The sequence below is a fragment of the Talpa occidentalis genome, unplaced genomic scaffold, assembly GCF_014898055.3.
Source record: "Talpa occidentalis isolate TD23 unplaced genomic scaffold, MPIMG_talOcc4v2.1 talOcc4.5, whole genome shotgun sequence".
NCBI classification, from domain to species: Eukaryota; Metazoa; Chordata; class Mammalia; order Eulipotyphla; family Talpidae; genus Talpa; species Talpa occidentalis.
In genome coordinates this window covers 105,028,061-105,053,628 of record NW_023604861.1, presented here as the reverse complement: position 1 = coordinate 105,053,628, position 25,568 = coordinate 105,028,061, and the positions used below count along the sequence as shown (strand labels likewise).

General features: G+C 42.2%; 1 protein-coding gene across 9 annotated transcripts in view; it reads right to left on the bottom strand.

Moving 5' to 3' along the window:
- The window catches only part of NCK2 (NCK adaptor protein 2), a 110,513-nt gene that overhangs the window by 58,064 nt on the left and 26,881 nt on the right, over window positions 1-25,568 (bottom strand). The window contains exon 1 of one of the 9 annotated variants that reach the window (XM_037528045.2): window positions 5,804-5,865. The exons of 7 other annotated variants lie outside the window; for them this stretch is intronic. The gene's annotated coding sequence lies outside the window, so the exon portion shown is untranslated. Of the gene's footprint in view, window positions 1-628; window positions 939-5,803; window positions 5,866-25,568 lie in introns of those variants that run through there. One more of the 9 variants, XM_037528047.2, reaches the window with a different exon arrangement.

Sequence of the window (25,568 nt, the reverse complement as noted above, 5' to 3'; positions counted from 1 at the left end):
CACTTCCAAAGCTGAAACCAGACAAGAGCAGGAAAATCTCCATGCCCAGCCTTTTAACTGGGCACAAAGGAAGAAAAAACATTTCAGTGACCATCTGCCAGAAAGTCAAATCAACTTCCTTGTCCAGCCAAGTCCTCTCAGATAATCCTCATCCAATGTAAGTGTCAAAAAAAAAAGTTCTGACCCATTCATTTACACACATTATGAAATGGTAAACTTTGGATCAACAAATCAATTTTCAGTACCGAGGAAACAGTCTAGAAGAGATTTCAAGTTTTCTTTGAATTTCCTATTTTACTCAGTCTACACCTGATGGAGTATATCTTGAAGTTAGTAAATTCTGAAATTCACAACAGTTTCTAGGCATATAGTTTGTGCCATAAAAATGTGCAGGCAAAGTCAAAACCTCATTGTGTGACTAGGGACAGGAAAGACTCAGCTAATGAGTTAAATTTCTCCCTCACCTTGCAAGATTTACAATTCAGCAAAACACAGAGTATCTTAAGATAATACTTTGGAGCTAAACCCATATGTGTTCTGACCATGAATTCCAGAAACAGAAAGGGTAGGACCAGCCTTCCTATTCATTCCAAATGGATGCCACCTGAGACCTACTGACTTAAAATACCTGTGATTTGTAAAAGCTCTTAGGTGGTTCAATGCCAGTCTCAGGTAAGAACCACAGCTGCAGGGCCTCCCTGGTGGCGCAGGCGGTTGAGCGCAGTACTATGGGGCTGTCGGCAGCCTCTGCAGCACGGGTTCGATCCTGGCTGGCCAGCGAGCATCCCACATGGAGCAGCAGACCTCTCGTGTCTCGCCCGCTGCTCCCCTCAGCAGTGTATTTCGTCAGTCTGCTTGTTCTGTTCCCCACTCTTTCTCTGGTGAATCCTCTCACCCTCCCGCGCATCTGGTCTGTCTGTACCCTGGTTCTTGTATGAAAATACCTAAATCTTTAAAAAAAAAAAAAAAAAGAACCACAGCTGCAGAGAACAGGAGAGAGCATGGACAACAGATTAAAAAAGCCCTTCTTCTCTAAATCCTTGCTACCTGAATATAAGGACTGTCTAAATGAAGACTAGCCCAAGTATTGAACTGGCCACACCAGTGGCCAGTTTTAAACTGGAGGCAAATTTTTTGTTAAAAGGCTGGGCATGAAGATATTCACACTTTTGTCTGGGTTCAGCTTTGGAAGTGCAGACACACTGAGTGTATAAGTGTATCGAGTGTGTAAGGCATTGAGTGCATGGTGCATTGTGTGCATAGGTAGTGAGAATTTGGAGCCTTTTAACTTGGGACCCAAGTCCTTGATACACACCACCACTAGCACCAGAGACCAAGGAGAAAGCCAGATGGCTTCTACATCCTACTATGATGCTGAAACTGCTAATTAGCCTCAGAGACAAGGTTTCCTTGGAGAAAATAATCAGTCACCTTGGTGGCAGAATTAAATGAAAGTCACACCTATTCAATGAAATGGTGCTGCAAGTGCACAAGCAGGACATAGACACTGTCCTTAAGGAACTGTGTCTGGTAACAGCCCAAGTCAAATGTGACATGACACAGCAGGGTTTCTTTATTTACTACAAGAAACCTCATCTGTAAAAAACTGAGCTAAACTTTCCTAGGTAACTTTTAAAATAGATGTATATGCAGATTTAAAAAACCTAAGAGATCTAGGAAACTGAGTGTATATATTCAACATAAACGTTTTGGATAACAAAAAATTTATGATGAAATGAAAGATTTAATTTCACTTTCTCAAGATGAATTTTCCAGTACTTAGAGGAACTACTTTGGGTCCTTGCATAAATTTGTTTCACTGAATGTCATTTTATTTTAACATCAATGAGGAAGAAAGCGATTTCAGTGATATTTAACAAAACCGTGTGATCAGAGGACCTGCTTTCATGATATGTAATTTCACTTGAAGTTGCTGTTTTCAAGAACCAACTGATGGCATCAAGTGAAGACTTAGGTGCAATACCTCTTCACCAAGTAGAAACTTCCCAACTTGAAACATGACAAGGTTTCTTTAACTTCATTATCACAATACTGTTCTCTCTTCTAGATATATGACCAGGTATTTTTGGAACCCCTACTAGCACTGTGCTGGGTGTAAGCGCACCACAAGGCAAGACAGAGCAGACAAAACAATTGAATGTAACAGCTCAAATATGGGTCATTCAAGATGTTATGGATCATCATCATCCATGGCCTCTGTGTGTGACACATGGGGGTAAAAAATGGTGTGTCTGCTACAGAAAATGGAAATGCTGATGTTAGGTGCAAGTTAATGTTGCCTGGGACTGGTTACCTTCCAGGCAGAATGAGACAAGCACATTAGGGCCCAGCTTTGAGTCCATAGAAACATTAAATGTATGAGGTATTAAGTGCATGTTGCATTGAGTGACAGGTGTACTGAGTGTGTAGGTGCATGGAGCACTGGAGCACTGAGTGTATAGTCCAGGGTGTGTGGAGCACTGAGTGCAGGGTGCGTGGAGCATCAAGTGCAGGGTGCACAGTGCAGATGTATTGAGTGAATGGTGGACTGAGTGCAAAGGTACAGTGATAATTTGGAGCCTGCTGACTTGGGAGTCCAAGTCCTTGAGCCTATCCATACTGCCCCTGGTGCCAGAGACCAAGGAGAAAGCCAGATTCCTTTCAACTGTTTAGGGCTGAACAGCTGCCCTGACTCCTTTCTATAAGGGCAAGTGCTTAGGTGGGAACTGGTAATGATCTCTGTGAGACACTGCTGAAAAGAGAGGGTTAACTGGGTCATATGAGAACACACAATGTTTCTAAGTGATACAGATTTCCTAAAGACCAAGAGTTCAACTTCCCAAAGAAAACTCTTCAGGGAATTCTTACTTACTTTTCCAAATGTGTTCCTCCCCCCCTAAAAAATGTTGTTATTGACTGCTTTCAATCAAATTTCCCAGCAATCATTAACCTGCCAAGAACATGGCTGCTAAGATGGCAGAGGGCAGTCCAGGTAAAGACCACCAAAATGATTTCTAACAATGGGATACATTCTACCCCATGTACCTACATTAGGGTACAGTGTATCCTAACTTGTGATGGAAGCCCATCCCATTCCATCCCAGGCCAAAGCAACTCAGTGACGGTGGGTCTCTACTGTGTCATTTATTTATATGTCTTATTTACTCATAGTCTATTAAAAGCACAGTAAATAGCTTTTTACAGGCTTTGATATGCTGTGTTTTGTTTAGTTACTTTAAAACAGTAGGAATTTTTCAAAGAATCCACCTGTTCAAATTTAGTGTGGCATATAATGGGGTGGACTAATGGAACATTAAGAAATGGGAGCAGAGGAAACAGATCCAAATGCATCTGGGAATTTAATATACCATAAAGGGGGATCTGCTAAACTCACTGGGGAAAAGACAGGCTTCTCAATAAATGGTGGTGGCACTGTGGTAACTATCAGAATGAAAGTTGGAGCCAAACTTCACACCCTACAAAAGGATAAATTCCAAATGTAGATATGATTTGCAGTGAAAAAAAATAGACGTACAGAAAGACATATGGAAGAAGTCCTTTATAATCTTGAAAAAAGAACTTTTTTTGAATCTACGACTAAATATCTAGAAATTGCATAGGATGGATTTAATTGCAGAAATACAAAAATTTTCTTACATGGCAAAATTTATTTCAGGCAAGTTACAATGACAAATAAAAAACCAGGGGAAAAATACTTGCATTTCATGAGGATAAAGGATTACTCTTCCTGATACAGTGAGAGCTCCTTAAAACTGATTAGAAGAAAAAATCAAAATCAAGGAAACCAGAAAAATCAAGAAACCAAAACCAGCAAAATCAAGAAAACAATGGGAAATGGAAAAGTGGGACAGAAAATATCTGGCTTTCAAACACAAAAAGGTGCCAGACTTCATGCAAAATAAATGCAAACTAAAAATCACACTAAAGGTATCGCCTCTCAGGATCAGCTTGTCAGAGATCAGAAAGCATGATGCGGGTACTGCATGGTATCAATGTTAACTTCCTATCTGGATGTTTGTAATGTGGTCATTTAAGATGTCAACATTTGAGGAGGATAGATGAAAGGTTTAGGGAAATTATCTGCAGTATTTTTGCAACTTCTTTTGTTTTTCAAAAGCATTTTAAAATGTAGTCCAAGAGTAAAAATTAAAGTATGATCGAAAGATATATTGGTGGGCTTGTGGGGAAGCAGAAACTGATGAAGGCTCAAAACTGCAAACTAGAGAGCAATTTGGTAAGCCCTATCAAGATGGAAATGATGTCTTATGAATAGGTAAAGAGTTAAATAAATTACATGTATATACTAAAGTACTGTTTACTTGCGAAACTAATAGTAAAGATTTCAAAGATGTATTATTAACTCAGTAAAATAAGAGGAGAAACTTGAAGTTATTTTCCCTGGAGTATTTACCTATGAAGAGACAACTACTACTTTGCTGCCTGCTTATACTGCCTCCAAGCTTATACTTGCAGCTTATTCTCATTATGTGGAGAGTCATTACCCATATGAGCTTAATTATCAGTAACCTGATAATATGATTGATTCAACACAGTTTCTCCATTTCAAAAATTCATAAAATGTTTTTAATCTAAGCTATAGATCTTGGGGAACATCATTATTTACACCTGATGACATAAAGATGAAGTCATTTATTGACACTTCATCTCTTCTGTCTAAACCACTTCCCAAACTCAAAGGTTACTTTTGAGATATAATTCACCAACCATAAAAATCCACAATTAAACTGTACATTTTATTTATCTTTAAAAATAAGTAAAGGATAGAGGTTTTCATTTCATAAGAAGAAAAAGGGAAAAAAACAAGGAGACAACAAAATGACTCAAGGAACCTAGTACTTAAATATTTCTAGAACATTCTAGATGTACATATAAGAAACTGTGAACCTTTGTTTGGGTGAGGCTACTGGTGTCGGGGGAAGGAGGCAAGCATTCTTTCATGTATGGTTTCAGTTGACTTGCTTTAAAAAAAAAAAACAAACAAAACTGTATTACTCTTTCAAATAATTTTTTTTCTACAAAATAGTAAGAAAAGAAACCTTACAAGAAGCCAATCTTAACTCCTACTCCTTTCATATATTACATGCTACAGATACTTAGCTCAAAAACACATCTTCTGAAGATAAGAGATAATTTAACATTGGCTCTGAAATAGATGGATCACAACCATAAATTAATGAAAATGTAGTTATAATTTTGTTCTCCTAGGAAATGAACTGAATGCGATTAATACAGCTAGTGATCCTGTAGTCAGACCTGACTCAGGGTGATTAAAATGCTTAAACATTTACAGTTAGTGCAGTAGCCTTAAAAAGTTATGAAACTATAAATAATTGAGCCCATCCCAAATTGCTGAAAGAGCTCTTCAGTGCCAAATTTATGACTGGTTTTCTATTCTGGAAGCATTTTGTTTCTATGGGAAAACTAAAACTGATAAGATCCTGCAATTTAAGGAGCTCTGTTTTAACTGACTATAGTTAGGATAGACTTCGAATCTGCTCCACAAAACCTAATTATGGTGGAATCATAATGAATCCCATCTTGGATTTCCGTAAAACAATGATTTCTTACATTACTGTTATCACACTCCTCTGCCACGTTTCTCCCCAACAATCCCGAAGTTCCCAAGACACTGTCCTGATCGGGTTTCTCTCACACATGTATATCGAAGAACTTCTTGTCACTTGCCCCATCAGACTGGCAGCCTCTCACAGAACATGCCAACTTTTCTTCCTTAGAAAGACATGAACAATTTTGTACTCACACTACATGACACGGGACCACATTCCAGGCAATGCTTTCATATCCTAGAATGCTGAATTCAACACTCACCACCAAGAAACAGCACAGTTTTTCTTTTCTGTGCAGGGGAAGAAAAAAAAAAAATCAACCCAGGCTTGAGAACACCGTCAATATTTAAAGGCTTCCCCAGAAACTAATATAAAAGCAAGATGCTGAAAGGGAAGGGTTATGACTAAAAGCCCTAAAATGGATAACAAATGTTTATGTCATAGGGCCACAGGTTAAAATCAAAAGGGGAGTTTGATCACTACATCTATTTTTGAGTGGCTCCCCTTCCAGCCATCAGAAGATACTTCAACCCCAATACTTCACTGTGATCATACTGAACTCAAACAAGTGTTGAAGCTCACAAGATTTATCCTATAAAACCAACTCCTCTGGTGGCTAAGAAATATGAACTGCCACCACTGTCTATACCCATTCTACTTTTATATACACATATACAATTTGATTAGTTTTAAATTTATATCTTTTTCATGGAATCAAATTTCTATTGCATTTATCTGTGTCAAAGAGAAATTCAAACCAATTTTTTTCTAATTCATTTACATGACAGGATTAAAAAAAAGTGATGTTAGGAAATTCAAGAATAACAATAACTATTGGATACTCTTCTTTACTACCAAGGGTGAAAGAAAAACTAAATTCTGATGTCATCTAGTTCCTGACATAAGATTGGACTCTGATCACCTTGAACATTTGCTTTCAATGCCTCATGCAATTCACATTCCAGGTCTTCTTTCTGCAAATGATCAAGTACACTAAATACATTGCTGATACCCATCAGTGTCCCTGACAAGAAAAAAGGGCAAGTTGCCATTCAACCATGTAACATTATGTACACAACCCTTAAAACCACAATGAGGTTGAATTGCTCCTTTTTTCAATTTTCAGAAATTGAGTTGTTCCTAAGATACTATAAGGTGACAATGGAACTTAGAGACAAGAAAAACTGACACTAACCCCCAAAGTCATCTAGATGTTATCAAAGACAAAATAACTTAGTGAGTTGAGCAAAGCTGCCAAGCAGCCCATCGCTCACCTACATTCAAATGTGCCTTTGAATTATCATCTTTCATAAATGGATATGTCAAGATCACCTGAATCCCTAACACCTACAGTGCAGCGCATAAAAATTTCAGGTTTAACCACTTCAACCCATTCAGTTGGTTTTCCATGTATGTGCATCTAAGAACTGTAATAAAGGAGAATTTGCTTTCCAAAAACTTGGTTGCACATGTGATTTATAGCAGAGCAAACTAAAATAGAGCTTTCAAGTACTGAAATATTTTTTTTCCTTTACATATGCCTGGTAAAGCAAAAATCTTTGATGTTTTTGTGTTTTTTCATTTTAAATGATTTATGTTTTTCTAAAGTCTTTGCTGTAAATAACTCATTTTACTGAAAAAAAAAAGAGAGAAGAGGGGAAGGAGGAAAGAAGATTGGGGGGGTGTTGAGAGGAAGGGGGGAAGGAGGGGACTAAAGCTTTCAAAATGCCAGGCTGAAATTGAATGTTTCTCACAGTGACATACTGACATTTGGGGCCAGATAATTCTTTGTTTCAGGGTTGTCCTGCACACTGCAGGATGTTTATCAGCAATCCTCACTCTCTCTTTATTTGTGGCAATCAAAAATGTCTCCAGACATTGCAGACATTTCTAAATGTCCCCTGGGAAGTAATATCACCAAGCTTGAGAATCACTGAGCTAGAATACATGTAAATTAAATAGACCAAGTTGCCTTTTTTTTTTTTAACAGTAAAAACAAGGCAGGAATATTCATGTATTTCAAGCTATTCTGGAGTATGATGAAAATATTTAGGTGGAAGTTGCTATAAATATCCCTTCTAAATAACTAAATAGTCACATTCAGTTTAACTCAATGTCAAAATGGAGTCACAATTGTGACACAATTAAAAGACAATCTTTAAACTCTAGTTTGGTTAAAGTGTGTAAAATATGCTATTATTTATCTAAGAAAATAAGAAAAATAAATATATAATTATGCATGTATGTGTCTGCCTGCATTAAAAAGCAACACATAAAAAGGGAAGAAAGATAATCCTTTTAAAAATAGTGATGGAAAGGGATAGGGTGAGCAGAGGACAGAGGCTGAAATACAGTCTGACATTTCTCTGAACACACTTTGACTCTGGAACCATGTAAGTGGTTTACATAATTATAAACCAATATTATTTTTTTAAAGGTTAAAAGCAGAATGAAAACAAAAGTAACCAAATTATATAATGAGTTGTCAGTATAAATACAGGTAAGAATTATTCCAAAAGACTTTGAAATACAATAAATTGACTTATTTCCTTAGTCAGATAAACCCTAAGAACAAAAACATCTTCAACTGATTTCAGTATTCAAAATGTTAGTAATAATATTTGTAGTTAGTTTGAACATATCTGTTATGTATAAATAAAATTGAATAGACAAGCGAATGATTATGCTAATATTCCTAGGGAGAAAAAATTTCTGCATAAAAGAGATACAAATATAAAATCAAAGAAATAAAATACTTTGTAATTCTAATTTTGAATGAGAAATGTCAGTGGAAATTTACAATAGTGTTAAACAAACAAACAAACAAACCCATTTTTGTCAACTGAAAAGATCCAGATATAATGACCAATCAGGGAGTAGTGAGCACCCCTAACCCCCAAATCATAGCCCCCAAATTCCATTTCTACTTTAAGCACCAGTCTTTGAAGTTATGTGGATGCCAGGCCCAAGTAGAGAGTGAGTGCAGGGGCCCTCTGTGAGGGTATCACAGATACAGCACACTCAAGAGGACACAGAGGGACCTCAAGCAGCCAGCACCGGCTATGGCAGGGGTGCTGGATACCTACTGCAATGGATGAAAAGGTTTTAGAATATCTTAAATCATGAGCTCATGTTTTTTCTAAAAGCAAATCTCATCAGTCACTTTTGGAAGACACTAGGGAACCAGAACTACTCTTTCTCAGACCTTCCAAATTAAGGGCACAATCTTCCTGTATAAACATGCCTAGGAAAACAGGTGTGTATTCTCACCAAGCTAGTAGATGAGAAAGGAATGACATGTAAGGGTGTGACTATTTTGCTACCCTGAAGAATCGTGGCTGGAGACAATCAATGATCTAAATGCAAGTTTTGAAATTATTGGGTAAGTTTGAGCACCAGTTGCATATTCAGTAAGCTTAAGGAATTATTATCATTGAAACATTCATTATAACATTTACAGATTGAATGAACTGATAGATAGGATTTGCTTAAAATAAACTACTGGCAATTGCGTGGGTAGATTAGCTATTAATTGATAACTACTGAGCTAGGCAGTGGGTAGTCAGGAGGATTCATTCTATGATGCTGGTTATCCTGTTAACTAAGAAATCACATCTTACTATGATGTCAGGAGCATCAAAAATGTGATCGCTTTGGAGTCTCTAAAAACAGCAGGTTCTAAATTGCCTTCTCCACATGGGGGCTCTAAACTAACTCCAGGGCACAGAGCTAGTTAGCAGGTGGCACAGGAGGAGAATCTGGTTTCCAAAATCCCATCAGCCTGTCCAATTAAAGGGACATGACTGGGTAGTGGAAGAACACTGGGGAGGGGCTCAGATGACTCTCGACAGAGCCGACAACACACCTGCAAGCTGGCTCTATGAAATTCTGAATGAAAGAAATTAAGGCTTTTTCTTTGCTTCTGAATATACTTTCAAAAAAATTAAAGTTTATGGCAGTGTGAATTCCCCTACCCCCCCAGGAGAGACTAATCAAGTCCTTAGAGTCCTGAGAATTTATTCAGATATTAAATAAGCAACAGATATCAATAGTGGCTGTATTATTTCTACGCTGACCAACTACTCGTACTGCCCCCAGTTCATTTTGCAATGACGATGGATGACAAGTTGTTGTCTGAACTATGACATTATAAACACTCAACAGGTATCAAACACTTACTTATGGAGGTCACTGTGATCAGTTCTATCAGAAAGTAAGTTAGAAATGTTCTTTACTTTAGGGAAGCTTGCCATATAAAAGAAATTAACAGGGTAGTATATAAACATATAATTAACTATGCTGATCAACAAGTAAAGAACAAGGACAACAAAGATAAAACTGCTAGAACTCTCTGGCTGGGGAGGGCTGTGAAAGGGCTGGAGGTGAACTCACTAAACTGTTACCTGAGCATACCCGTATTCTGGCCGACCCTCTGTACCTGCCAGCCCCACAGAACAGCAGACCTGTAGGGTAAGGAAAAATGTCAGGCTTTTCTGCCCTCCCGCCATCAGGATAGATGATGGATCCTTGCGGTCCTGAATGCATGCCTGATGGCGGCATCTGGAATATGGTGTGGGCATAGGTAGATGGGATTCACCTGGGTTAAGACTGTGCTTTTAAGAGCGGCGTCACGGGGACGCCAGTAGAAGCTGATGAAGAAGCTGAGAAGCAGCAGAACGAACAGAAGAGCAGAGAAGCGGAGAGAACGCCAGAGAGCCCAGATAGAGTGAGGATTTGCTGGGGGCTGGGAGGACTGCCAGCCTCCCGGCCCCCCAGCATCCCTGCCTGCCATATGCCTGGTGAACCCCAATAAAAGCCTGCAAAAGGCCACTGAGGACTCTGACTCCTCCTTTACCCGGTCTGCTGGATAGTAGAAAACCTGCACTGTGGTCTTCCCGCCCTCCAAGACCTTAAACTCATAAGGCTGCATGGGCACCAGTTACGGCTCTTCTACAGTGGGGAGAAAGAAATGAAGACACAAGAGGTTAAATGGGAGACATGAAAAGTGACCAATTTCTTATCAGTGTGGCTATAATTTACATCACTTCCCCAGGCTTCTCCCAATGAAATCAACATTCTCCTACAAATTACTAGAATTTAAATCCTGAAGGGAAGCATTAAAGAGATTCTGCTCTAAGTCTTTCATTTAACAAATGAGAAAATGAAGGTGCAGAATGGCTGCGCCCCAGGCCTCACGGGCTTCAGGGTGGCTCACTTGTAGCAAGTTTTATTTTTGTTCCTCAAGGGTATTTCAGAGCCCCAGATTGTCCTCAGTTGGAGGTGACAGCACCCAAGCCGTGTTGTCCAATTCCTGTCACGTGCTAATGAAAGAACTAGCTTGGTGTTAATGTACAAGGGCGGAAGTCTAGATTCTGGCAGTTCTTTACGAACCCCATTAGGTGAGAACTTTCTTCACTGGTCACAGGAGACCTGGGCTGCCTGACCAGACCATCCTCTGCACAACTCAGAGGTCAAAGCAACAGGATCAATGGTACCACCCACAGCTTGCCTTGCAAACCAGGTGGCAGCAAGAGGCCTGTCCACAGGACAGTGCCCTCAAAACAAGAGGCTGACCTCAGGGGCTTCAGCAGCCCACATTGGTGCTGGCATCTTCCTCTAGCAGGCCACGGATAGCCCCTCAAACAAGGAAAACTTTCCTGCAGCCCCACTTGGCACACTTCTCCAGGGGTCAGGATACGGGAGCTCTGGTCATGGCTCCTTTCTGGTCGGTGGGTTAGAAGTAGGGACTGACAAAGGTGGTCAGGTAGGTATTCAGGCTACTGGACCCACTTGCCAGCACACCAGCTCACACGTGTCCAGGCACCTAACCTCCCCATCTTAAGAGCCTGGCCACCTGACAGGCGACAGTACTGAGAAGCAGAGAGCTTAGCATCAGTTATCACTTTGAGTCATCAGCACCAGATCTACTAAAAATAGGCGGTAAGTAATCACACAAGCTGCAGGAAGTGAGGAAATGAGAGCCTGTAATTGTAATCTGATCAACAAATTCTAATGACAAGAGCATTGTTTCTTAATGGTTTACTATTAATGTCTAAGTGTGCAGGTCCACTTATGGTCTTTGATAAAGAAATAGTTTGCCATATTCTTAGCTCACCCATCAACTTTAAATTCTCCCCATTGTAAAAATATGAAATAACATTTCACACAGCAGAAGCAATTAAACATAGAGACTTTTGAAAATAAGTCAGTTCTGCTTCTGTACCTTCAAAGCATGACCACACTACACTCTGATTCATATAACCCTCCACAGTGAGTGAAAGTAAAAGTCTGCGCCCATTTGTGGACGTGCAGTTAACTCGTATCCAATCTGGTCTTTGTTACCTGGTTGCCAAGGGTAGTGCTTCTCCATGTGTGAATGTACACCTACGGCATCATTGAGAAACTTACTAGATCTGCAAATTACGAAGGTGACCCTGAACTCCTGGTGGTGGGTGGGAATGGGGGCAGCAATATGTAACTTAAACCTTCTCGTTAACCTAGAGCTAGCTCAGGTTGGGTAACCACAAACCACAGGGCTGTGAACTCACAAGACATCAGGATGGACAACAAACGCTTTACCACTTGTTTCTCAGACACACTGTATTGCCCATATTAGGGTGTTACCTAGTCAGAGAATCATTTTCATTAGGAAGAATCCAAGTAAGATTTCTTCAACTGGGAAGAACTTTGTTATTTGGATTAAAAGAAATAGGCTACCTTTATCTCATTGGAAAAAAAAGTTACTGAACACCTGAGTTCAAGTGCACACATATAATCATCACCACAGCCTGGGTGTCACCATGTGAACAGAGGGTCACAGTCAATCAGCTGAGGAAGGTAGGTGTGACATATCAGGTGGGTCCAGGAGCAGCCTGGGCTCAGGAGACTGGGGACATGGGCAAGAGGAGACCATATCACCATTATTTTAAATACGATGTTTCTGTATCTACCTAGGGTTCTGAAAGTATAAATGCAATTGGAGTACACTTTTAAGAACTCAAACCAATAAATAACAGATCACTACTGACTATAGTCTTCCTGTTAAAACCACAACAGAGTAAGATGGTTTTGTCTTACAGCACAGATAACCGGATTATAAGTTTGTAATTTATGGCATTTAAGAGTGAAGAAAAGGAATAAAAGGAAGCTAGGGGAAAAAGTATGCATTCGGAGGATAAAGAACATTGAAAAAACAAAACATAGAAACCCTTGGAAAAGGCACTTTGGGGAAGGTTAGCAGTTCTGCACGGCCCAACAGAATAAGCTCATATAACCTGTATTATACTATATCTGTGCAATCAGTATAATATATATAACATGCAGTACAACTTTGATACATGTCATATTAAAAATATTACTTATATGTTACTTATATTACTTAATACTTAGCATATTTAATATATTATTTATATCAAGAGGAGATGAAGACAAGCTATGGTAGCTTCAGAATGTCTATCCCTATTATTGGAAAGCTCACTGGGATGGGGTATCAGACAGAAACCAGAGAAGAAAAGAAACCGAAGCATACACAAAAGACTGCAAAGTCATCATCCAAACAGGGTTCCTAGAAATAGTGGCAGACAGAAGAATTTCCATCTCATTTAATCTTACCTCTAATCAACAGCTTACTCTACCAGAGTATTTTATGGGGTGTAGGAACACCCAGGACACACAAATCTTTTAAACCAGTGATAACAGCAGGATGTAGGTTTTCCAACTTCTATCTCCAATTCACACAATTGATTGGAGAGACTCACTTTATTCAGAATTGATCTTCTCCCTCCCATTTGCCCCCATAATAGCCCCCTCCCTACCCCACCCATTCAAATAAACAAAAGTGAATAGAAGCCAACACTTGGAACCGAGTGACAGGAGTCCCAGGCCCACCTGCAATGGCCAGCAAGCTGTGGGCCAGGGATCTGGTGCAGGTCTTACGGAAGAGCCAGGCTCACACAGGAAGGAGTACGAGTTCATCTACAACAGGGCATATGTCTAAAGCAAAGCCACAAAGCACGGCTCTCAGCCTCCCAAGTGCACTCTTCACAGGGACCATGGGACGAGAGCAGGGCCTTGTTTCCTTCACACATGAAGGAACCTGGCAAAAGGGATGGGGTACCTTTGTGGGAAGGGGTAAGAGTGGAGCAGTCACCCTCAAGCACCTGTGAGGAGTCATCCCCTGCAGCAAGGGCCCGTGAAGCTTACTCCATTAGTCGCTGGGGCTACCATAACAAAATGGTCCAGACTGAGTGATTTAGACTACAGGACTTATTTTCTCACAATCCTGGAGGCAGATAAGGTGTCGACAGATGGATTCCTGGGGAGGGCTCTGTTCCCAGCTTGCAGACAGCTGCCTTCTCACTGAGTCCTCAGGTGGCAAAGCAAGAAAGCTTGCTGGTGGTATTTTCATAAGGACACAAATATTACAGGATCGGCCCACCCGATGACCTGATTGATTACTTTCTTAGAGGCAACATGTGCAACCACATCATCCCTAGAGCCTGATGTCTCTGCTCTTTTGACTGCACTGAGTTAACCATCTTTCAAAGTGAAAAAAATGGACCAGAAAAGACAGTGATCCAGGGTCATATGTTACAGGTGGGAGAGCAGAAGGGATGGCAGCTGCCCTTGACAGAAGAGATGATCCATAAAATGTAGATGGATGGATTAATTAAGTGATAGAGAAATGAACAATGGAAAAAAACAGAAAAATAGGGCAGAAGGGAAATGAGAACATTGGCAAAGATGGAAACACACACTGACAAGAAGATGCAAAAAAAAGTAGGCAAAAGATAAGATGTACAGGCAAAGGGATGGTCTGGGTTCTCTAATTCTCATCTCTCTCTAGAACATCTTTCTGGACCAGAAGTGCACCACTGCTGTCAGCTATAACTATTTCTTTTTTTTAGCACACTAGGTAAGCACAAATAAATAAATAAACAGACATTACACTTACTAGGACTCAAGCACCCTACCCGAACCCCAGGAGTGACATTTTGCCCATCCAGAGGTCTCCCTGGTTTTTGCACACCAAGCACAAAGCAAGCATCACCGTGTGTGTGGCAGGCTGGCCCCAGACTGACAAGGGAGAGCAGACCTCGGCATCGAGGTGGAATTCTGAGCTGACACTGGGTCAGGCCAGATGAGCTGAAAGCCAGAGGAGCTGACAGCTTCCCCTCTACTTGCTCTGCTTTAAAATAAACTTCTCCCTTACGTTCATGTAAGGAAAACCTGATGTGGGTCCATTCAGGTAACAAGAACTAAACCAGTTAGCTGAAGTATGAGTTTTCTATAAGTCTTTTCATCAAATCATTTTTGACTTCATTTAAATTTTACCTTTTTTTTGGAAAAATGCAAATTATACTCCTATGACCCTCTGCATCATCACCCCAGAATTGTTTTCTCCTGCAGCCATGGCCATCTCAGGAGAAGATGAAGTCTCCCAACTGGGCATCTAGGCCGGCTCCCTTCCCGCTTGCACATACACACCACAATCATCCCGCACTCCTGCGCCACCACAAAGAACCAAGTGTTTCAGAAGCATTTTGAATTGTGAGGCTGCCAGCTGCAATATTCTGTGCAATCAGCATTTTTGGATGAAATATTTGTGGATGTCATAAGAACAGTGAAATGGGAAATATCAGAAATACTTTACCTGGGACCCTTCACCCGGCCAATTCCTCAGGGCCTGGCACAGCAGCGGAGTGTCAGGCTCAGAGCAGGAAGACTAGTGTTCCCTCCAGGGGTCTATCTTTCTCTGTTCTTTGTTCAAAATTTTGATGGTGCTATAGTTTCCAATAGGTTAGCTGAGTCTTTGATGGAAAGCATTTATAGCTGCCTGACCCAGATATATGTTCAATTTAATGTGTGATGAATATTATTATAAGCATGATAACACTATGTTTATGTTCAGCATCTCTCTAGGTTGCACAGCCCTCAACCCTTCCCCATTGGGACACAGGAAAGAAGAATGATATGTCATTCCACTATACAAATCTAGCAGTTTCTGGTATTTGGTAAAAACACAATTGTTTCTTGAATTGAATATGACCCCTCACTTCAATAAAAGCAGTACCAACACTTCTTGGCCTGAAAAGGCTATTGTAAACAGCTTGTTATGTGAGCAATTTAATCCTTCCTCTTCCCTCCACCCCCAGCACGGTCAGCAGGTGGAAATACTTCTCACCAGGTATGCCACTGGACTGGGAATAGGGATGGGAAGTTTCTATTAAAAATAAAAGTAACCATCTTTGTGTGCTCGGTGCATGCCAGGTGCATGCCAGGCACTGTTCCAAGCCCTTGACACAATAAACGCTTCATTCTGTGCTGTCACTGACCCATCTGCCTGATACTCAGGGTTTGAGCACTAAGTGGTGCAGCATTAGGGGAGTTCCAGGGCGGAAGGTCTGGGTCTAACACCCACTTAGACCCTCCCTCTGAAGCCACCCTAGCTGACCCCCCCCAGTCAGATCACCATTCACCAAGTCAAGGTTAGGCATGGCCCCGGGACTCTCCCCTAAATACTCCAGTGTTCCTCGCCTACTGCCTCACTTCTGGTTTGAGTCCCCCCCAGACATCAAGAATTGGCTCAGGCTGCTGCTCACGACAACCCTGCACTGACTCGGCCTGCCCTTCCCACTTCCCTGTTTTCAGAAGAATATCTTATACACACCCCTGCTCCTGCTGGGGTCAAACAGGATACAATTGAGACCTGAGCATCATCAGAGGCCAGAACTACTTGCAGCTACGGGTCTGCATTCATGGATTCCACCTACCATAGATGCTGATTCCATGGGTCAAACTATAAATTACAAACGGATCTTCCAGTGCGCAGGGTTCAGTGCCCCAAACCCCTTGGGTAAGCGTTCCTGATGCCAGCAGCAGAGTGTCCAAAAACAGACGCCAAGAGGAGAGAAGTGGCACGCCCGTACCATGCACTGTCGAAATTACACTTGAGAAAATATGCCCAGGCTGACTGCGCTCAGGGAAACAGACAGACACCAAAGAGGATGCTGGTCTCCTCCTCCATGCCCGGGACACCCCAGCGAAGGTGGGTCACAGTGCTGTCCAGGACAACCTTCAGTGCCCTAATCTCTTTATTTTGTTCCCTGGGAAGGTGCCTTCTCTCAGCCCTCTGCCTGCCCCTCCCTCAGCAGGCCTGGGGGTCCCTGCAGCATGTATGAAGCAGGTGGCAACAGCAGTGATGGCGACAGACCAGCCTGAGACCCAGAGCTGAGGGGAAGGGGATCCTCATGGTAAACACTCCTTGGCTTAACTGTTCCTTAATGAATGTTCAGATACACCGTCTCACATTTGTGAAAGATGAAGGCTTTGAAAACAGGTACATGTTTCAGCTGAAGTCACGTGCATCGCCTAGGTGTCACTGGCTAAATGCTCTGATATCTCAGAAGCCATTATGAGAATGAGGGAGAGGACACATAAAGCACAGTGACATTAGCAACACCATCATTGTCACCAGCACCATCATGGTGACTGCAGCAGTCCCCTGACATAAGCAGATAAACCCGGGTATGCTATGGGCTCAGCCTCAAGCAAGGATGGAGGAGCCGCAGTTTTGCCCTGAAGCCTGCTGGTGAGCACTGCAGAGCTAGGTTGCTCCCTACCTACTCCCTCTCCAGGCAAATCCAGCAAATGACACAGAGCTCACTGGTGTCAGGGCACTGCGTGACCAGAACTGAATGTCAAAACACTTGGAGAGGAAAGAAGTCTGCACAGTGAGTCGACAACTATTCAGGAGCATTTGTAGATAAACACTTAAGTGCCCCTCTCCACCCCCAGTGCGCTGATGAGGGCTGCTAGGCTCACACAAGCCCAGAGGGAGGGAGCAGCAGGGCTAGGACCTGCCAGCAAGCTTCCCCCACTCAGCACCCACAGCCTCAGAGCAGGAAAGGATACCAGGGAGAGAGCTGGGATGTGAGCTATGGAACCAGGCTGCAGCAGGAGGCAAAAGTGACATGGGGTGGGATCTGGCAGGAAAACAAGTCACTCCAGATCTGCAGGAGGACTGAGGTGAAAACGGCAATTGTCCAAACTGTTAACATGGTGAGTTCAGGGAAGTGCTGGTCATCATCACCACCACCACCCCCGAACCTCTGCACTGGGCATGGATTACTTTCAGTTAAGAAAAAAATGGAACATGACTGACCAACTGAGTATCCTCAAGGTCCCCTTTAGCGCATCACTATGCCCCTTAGCACACTGTGACAGGTAAGGAAGGCTAATATGCGAACTGAAACAGCTTTGTTTCCCTAACAGCAGCCTTACATTTTCAACATATCAATTAATGTCATCAATAGGTTCTTAGAAAGTGCCACTTTAAGCAGCGGCAACCTATAAGGAAACCAATGTTACCTTAGGCTCATTGAAACAAGTTAGGTTCCTAGGGCAGATAGATGTTATTGGAGACCATATCTAAAACTGCTTTTTCAAAAGCAGTAACAAAGGTGCCTAGGAATGTTCTACTTTGGAATAGTGGGAGAATTGTAACATTACATGAAAAAGGCAGACAAATAATAGATATACACTTAAAATATGTGATGATATACAAATACAAATGTATGACACTAATGGGAATAAAATTTGAATTGGTATCTGTAGCTAAATGAGTGTTGTTAGGGGGTTGGGTAGAGTATTTAAAATCATAATTAAAATAGTAAATAAATCTAACAAGCATATCTTCAGCTCTTTTCATAAATGCTGGAAATCATGATGAACAAGGAGGTATATTTCTTTCCTGCTAAAGACCAAGCTGGCTGCTGTAGTGGAATGTGTGGTAACAGTTTGTAGCTACAACAATAAGTAGTAGACTCTGAGAACCTCTGTAATCAAAACAATGATGTGACAAAGAGGATACACCACTAAAGGCTGTGAGTAAAGGCATATGTATCAACTTTCATACTTTCATTTTACTTCAGGAAGTTAAAAAAAAGTGAAGTGTTTTTTTGCTAACAGTGATAATTCTATATATAGAAAAGGGATTTATTCAAAGGAATATGCAATAGATTCATGAATTGCTTAACATTTTCTCTTCTAACAGATACAAGACTGGTTCCCCACACAGATCCATGTTTCCTGAAGTGGATCACAGTAGTAATGGTCTCCTCTGATACACCTGTCATCAGGTAAATCAGTGTACTGTACAATCTAGGGAGAGGTCAACACCAGCAGGTGAGCCAGGATAAAGCCAGGTAGTCACTAAGAAAGTTTTGATTAATATTTTTTTTCCACCTTCAACTCCAACCATCACGAGGGCATAGCAGTTGTGCCCTTAATCCAATATGACTTTATAAGACATCCTTATAAAACAGCCATATGAAGACCCAGACACACAGGCAGGCCGCATGTGATGATAAAGGCAGAGGACGGAGCTACACAGCAGCCACCAAGAAACAATAAAGACTGCAGAAACCCAAAGCTGAAAAAAGCAAGGAAGGGTTCTCCCCTACAGGTTTCAGAGAAAGCACAGTCTATCATACCTTGATTTCAGGCTTTGAGCCTCCAGAATTGTGACAGAATAAATTTCTGTGTCTTTAAGTTACCTAGTTTGTATTGCTTTGTTATAGCAGCTCTAGAAAACTAATACAGTTAGTTTCTAGGGATATATAGGTACCACTATTTCCAAGAACAGACAACGACTCTGGCCTATAACGTATTCCCTCTCCCCTACTCCCTCTCCTCCATAGTTCTATAGCCTTTAAGAGGCACAAGGAGTCAAACTTGGGATAAAGAACCAACTTTAACTCTTCAACTTTAGCAATTTAGGGGTTTTAAAAATGGCAGTAAAACTTAAAGAAGTCTCTACTTTTAGAGCATGATCAAATTAAAGTATCTGTGATTTTTTTTTAATCCTGGGGGTAGAAATATAGTGTAACAGTGATTAGACTCAGTTACCACAAAATAATGTTCTTTAGAACTTAGTGCTCTGAAAAAGTATTAAAAGAAATAATCACTATAAAAACTTTAATAGTCAGGGCCTCCCCTGGTGGCGCAGTGGTTGAGCGCTGGGCTGCGAAGCTGCCTGCAGCCTCTGTGGTGATGGTTTGATCCCCGGCCACCGGCGAGGGTCCCACGTAGCACACAGACCTCTCCTGCCATACCTGCTGCTCCCCTCAGCAATGTATTTAATCAGTCTGCCTGTTCTGCTCCCCACTCTGGCTCTGGTGAATTCTCTCACCCTCCCATGCTTCTGACTGTACCCAGTGCTTGTATAAATAAATAAATGAATCTTTAAAAAAAAAAAACTTTAATAGTCAATAGTCAATCAAAGATCATATTCAGTGGGTACATATTAAAATCTAAGCATCGACACTGGCAAAATAATAGTTAACATTATCAGCACCAACTACTAACATGTGTAATTGTATACATATAACATACATAAAGCACATCACCAGTCGTTGAAATGACTAAGGAGTAATGCACACTAAGAGGCCCTGAATTGTCAGCAGGGAATACTGCAGCAAACAGTAGGCAGGAGAAGCATTATACTCAATGCCAGGTTCTGCCCTGAGCTATCGCCCCCTACCTGAAGGGAGAGAAGACTTCTGTGGGGTGGTTGTGGTCCCAGGATGATGCATATCTTTATTTTATTACCTGCCCACCACCTTCTTCCTCGGTATGCAGAAAAGTAACTAGTTCACTAAGCTGTAATAAGACATTGCTGCAGAACACAAACCCAGGCTCATTTCTGAGGAATCTATCACAGTTCCAGGTCAGTTAATCCCTGAAGCACCGTCGGCATTTCTAAGCACATTCTACTTGGAGCAGGAGTAACCAAATGTAAGCCTGGTCCTTCAAGCCCACCACCTCCCCACCCTCACCGCAGGGAAGAGGACAAGCCTCTTCTCTAGCTGCCATCCAGGGGGCAACCCCATGGAGCCGGGGGTTGGGGACAAGTTACAAGTGGACCATGTCACTTCTAAACAGCACCAAGAACACTGCCATTGCCATTACTTCTCATTTTTAAATTGTACCATTCTAAAGAAAACCCAATGTTAAGGCTCGCTGCCACTTTTTTTTTTTTTATGCAAATTTAGCAGCTGCTAAGTCACAGGCTCATTCTGCTTCCTTGGTTTCTTCAGCAGAACACAGAATTTTATACTACCTCTCAGAGTGCTGCCCTTTGGCAATTCTTACTTGCTTTTACAAGCTCCAAGAAGGTAATCTCCCCATCTCCCTCCACTAATCCCAGGCACCCACAACAGGCCAGGAGCCTGGAAGTGGCTTGCTACCTACTGCTGAAGCAGTGGTGACTGACCCTGTGAGCTACAAGTATGGCTTGTTATACCTCTGAAATAAAGAAGTAGCTCTACCCTCACCTGACCAGTAAAGCAGAGTCAGGTACACCTGCGCCATCCACCCTCAGAAAACAGTCTCTCAAGTGGACATCGGTCGTGTCCTAGTACAGGTCACTGGGAGTTAGCTCTGGGACACAAGCTTTTTGCTACCAGAGCCAAAGTGAAGCATAACTAGCCTCTGCCATCATTTCTGTCTTCCTTTGATCCATCTATTCTTCAAAGACAACTTCAACCCTTAGGAAAATGACTTCAACATACCTGCATCCTCAGAAATTATCAGTTTTATCATTATCAGTTTTATCAGTTTTATCATATGATTTGACCAAAATGACCACAAAATGAAACTATTTTAACTAGTACAGAGAAAGAAAACTACCAAAATCAGACACTCCCTATTTAGGGGAATTGTAGAGTAGGATGATGGTGACATGTGACCTTAAATGTAACCAGTGTTCCCCAAACAAGATGTTATGTAGCATTTTAATTAACTTTAATAGTTAAGAAAAGAGCACTCCATTTCTTTCCAAGTCCTCAAAGGATGGCAACCCAACCATTTCCAGATGTGAGGGCAGAGAATGAACAAGGGATCATGGTGGCAGAAAAAGATGACAGAAAGATGGGGGCTGTCAGGGGGACATGCCTGGAGGCCAACAAGAGGAGAGTCTGTCATTAGTGCCAGGCCCATCTACCCTCTCTCTAGTGGTCACACCAGGAAGATTATCTTCCTACTCAAAGTATCCAAAACTGATGATGGAGAGAGGCCCGGAAAACAAAAACTTTTTCCAGTAACCTTACAACTATCTCGATGTTGTATGTTTCTTATATCAGTCATGGTTATAGGTCAGCACATGGTCCTCTTCCCCCTGCCTTCCCTGGATTCTCCCTGGCAAGAAGAGAGTGAGGAAGGGAGCACTGCAGGGGACAAACTGAGGCCTGGGAAATCAGTCTTGGCAGCCAGAAGTCACACAGTGCAGGGCCCTGGGTGGCGCAAGAGGTTAAGGGCTGCACTATGCAAGCAATCCGCAGCATCTGCAGCACTAGTTCGAGCCCTGGCCAGCCAGGGAACAACCCACATGGTGAAGCAGACCTCTCCTGACTCGCTCGCTGCTCTCCTCAGCAGTGTATTTCAGTAGATCCACCTGATCTGCTCCCCACTGTTTCTGGTGGATCCTCTCACCCCCCGCACCTCTGGCCTGTACCCCAGCTCTTGTATGCATAAATAAATAAATCTTAAAAAAAAAAAAAAAGTCACACAGTGCAAGTGGAAGGCCATGATTCAACCCATGGGACCATATCTTTACTGCCATGGTGCACTGCCCCCAAGAGACAGACCTAAGAAGGAGGCCCCAGAGGGAAGCCACTAATTCTAGCCAGGTAAGGAGGAGGAGACGCCATTTCTGTCCCGCATGTGGCAGGACGCCTGCAGTGGTAGAAGTGGGGGCAAGCAGGCCAGGCACCCAGTCATCATACACAAGGTATGCCGTACTGAGTGCATGGCCTGGTCAGGAATAACCACAGTGAGTGTGTTCATGAAATCTGAAAGTACTAAATGGAAGACAAAGCAAAGATCAAATTTTGAAGGCCCTTCACAACACTAAGCAGGTCTACTTGATCCTTTATAAAATGAGGACTCAGGGGCCTCCCCAGGGGCACAGAGGGTTGGGTGCAGCAGCCTCTGCAGAGAGGGTTTGATTCCCTGCCAGCCAGGGAGATACCCACATGGCATGGTAGATCTCTCCTGTCTTGCCCGCTGCTCCCCTCAGCAGTGTCCTCAGTCCGTCTGCTCCCCACTCTGTCTCTGGTGAATCTTCTCACCCTCCCGCACTTCTGGCCTGTACCCCAGTTCTTGTATAAATAAATCTTTTAAAAAAAATAAAATGAGGACTCAGAGGCTTATAAGGAGAGAAGTGAAACAATTCCATCTATATAGATTTTCTACTGAAAATCAACCCCAGCAGCAATCCACGAGGTTGAGGGAAAAAGTCTGGAAGCAGCAAGACAGGACTAGAGCCAGAGGGGCTACAAAGGCCTGATTTGGGCAACGAGAAGGGGTAAGTTATTCAAGATTGGGGTAACCATATGCTGCACCCTGATCTATGCTGTTGTCTTGTGTAATTACTAACAGCACCCGCTTTCACTCTCAAAGGGGTTGTAGTGTAGATAACTAAAATATGTTCACTTTATTCTATACCTATTTGACATGATATACAGCATGGATGAGACATAAGATTTGAGGATGAACATCAGAATTTCAAATAAAAATAAAGGTCTATGTGTTTGTCCTTTGAATAAATTTATATGAAAACCGTATTATGGAAATATGGTGATACCTAAATATTTATGACTACCAGACCCTTAATTCTAGATGCTGAAAAGCAAAGGTTTTCATTTTGAAACTGTCACTTTAAGAATCTTTCAAATACTCTACAATAAATATTTATCTTCTTGATTAAACTTGCAATCAGAAATGTCTTTCTATGAAAGGCCACATGCCTTGTTTGTATTGCATTCAAAATATATTAGTAGAAGCAATGCCATATCTTAAGAGAAATGCAAAACAAAATGGGAGGATTTTAGGAAAAGAGTAGAATTGAATTGAATAATTGGGAAAGGCAACATGTAGAGCTCTGAGAATTCACTTGGTTGTCAAAAGCACGTGGGTGTCATATATGATTTTAACTAAGGCAGGCAAACAGTCTGAACATGCACAAATTCACACAGACAGTGGTGTCCCCCACTGTTTTTCTCACATCGGACCATCTTTTCATAAAGCTAAGAAAATTAATCCCTTCCAAGAAAGCAAATTTTCGGCTAAGGAATTATTTGTGTATGTATGTGAGTGCATGTTTAAACTGCAGACTAACCAAAAGACCCACTTCAAAATCTGCATCTGCATAGTGGAATAAAGTCAGAGATACTAGCTGACTCCCTCCATCCCTATCCCATTGAATAGGGGGGAGGGGAACAAGCCTGCTCTTCCCTGCACCAAGAGGGCGGTCACAAAAGCCCAAGGCATGAGTGGGCTCTCTGCAGTGTCTGGATGCAGTGACTGTAATCCTATCTCTCCTTAGGTAGGGGAAAAACGGGGCACTGCCATATCCTGATAAAAAGACTATATAGTGATTAAAAGGTAATCCACTTAAAGTTTCCCTTAATAAAAACAATGCAAAAGGATGAAACATCCTGGGTTTTGCATTTTTTTCTCAAGAGTGATTCTAAATACATACGTATATTCTACTAACATTTCTAATAAAATTCTCACTAATTTCTCAAGTTTAATATTGCACAAAATCAAGCTTCTGAATACAAAAGAATATCTTCTTAGAGCATATCTGTAAAGCTCTTTTTTTTAGATAATCATATTCCAATTTATACACACAAGCAGCACAAGGGCAAGGACATTATCTCCTACTGTCCCAGGAGAAAGGCACCGGGACTCTACACACAAGGCACTGCCAGTCAACAGTCTCCCACGTGCTCCCTTGCCCCCATCAATGCCACCAGCAGGCTGCTCAGAACCAGGGCTCCCCCTCTGTACTCTCCTCCTGTCCCAACACATGTGGCAGTAACGAGTGCAGGCATGTCCGTACATGATGCCACTCTCCGCCCCCCACAGAGGTTGGCCCAATAATCAGGTCACAGTAGGCATCTGATCAAAGTGGACCCAAGCATCCCTTCCCTGAAAGGTAAGATACAAAACACATCCCTCCCTGCGGCTGGTGGCAGCTGTCCAGAACATGCGTGGGGGGAAAAGGACAGCCAGTCTGCAGAGTGCAAAGGGAGGCTGGGGCTTTCCCATCCCCTACATCCCTTCTCAGCCCCAGATCCAGTCCCAGAGGCCTGCTGACATCCCTTCCTCAGACACTGTCCTTAATGCAACTTCCTCTCTGGTTTTGGGGCACACAAGGCCAGTTCTGCCACTCTGGCAGCTCCTCCAAGCAAAAGTACAAAAGACAAGGAGAAGAGGCTCAGGCCTAAAGGAGGAAGCCAGGAGATATGCACCATGTCCAGGACTAAAACAAGAGAACACTCTTACTGAAAGAGAGGAAGGGGCTGAATAGATTATACTAATTTACTGTTGTTCAAATCTTGATAGCCATCAACCCAAAGCCAATTTCCTCTTCAACAGATAACTGTGAAGGAAGCTCAGCATTGTCAAAATGCACCTGGCTGCTTCCTGTGTGATAGTCACGAACTGCAAGAGTAGTTCTGTCCTACTCCTGCAGCATTACAGACCAGAGAGAACCAAAATCCCCACCCCCCCGAGTCTTTGTGCAACAGCAACTGGATCTGAAATCTACATATGGGCATCGACTATTACCCACAGTACAGCTGCAACTGGATAGCCTATATTCATTTCCAGATTTGCAGGGGAATGTAGTTGCAATATTAGCATATTATCAATAGTCCATTTTGATTGATCCACACAGAAAAAACAAGCAGGGGTTACTACACTGTGCCCACCAGGTGCCAGGTGGCTCTGGTACCACTCTTGGGAGTCCCAGTGCCAGATGTGGCCTGTGGTGTCAGAACTACTGGCACCTGCCAGGTTCTCTGTATCACTGGGCTAAAAACCAGAAAGCTATGCTCCCCAGGTGCTTGTCAGCTGGAGTCCGGTTGGGTTCTGCCAAAGAGAGGCCCTGGT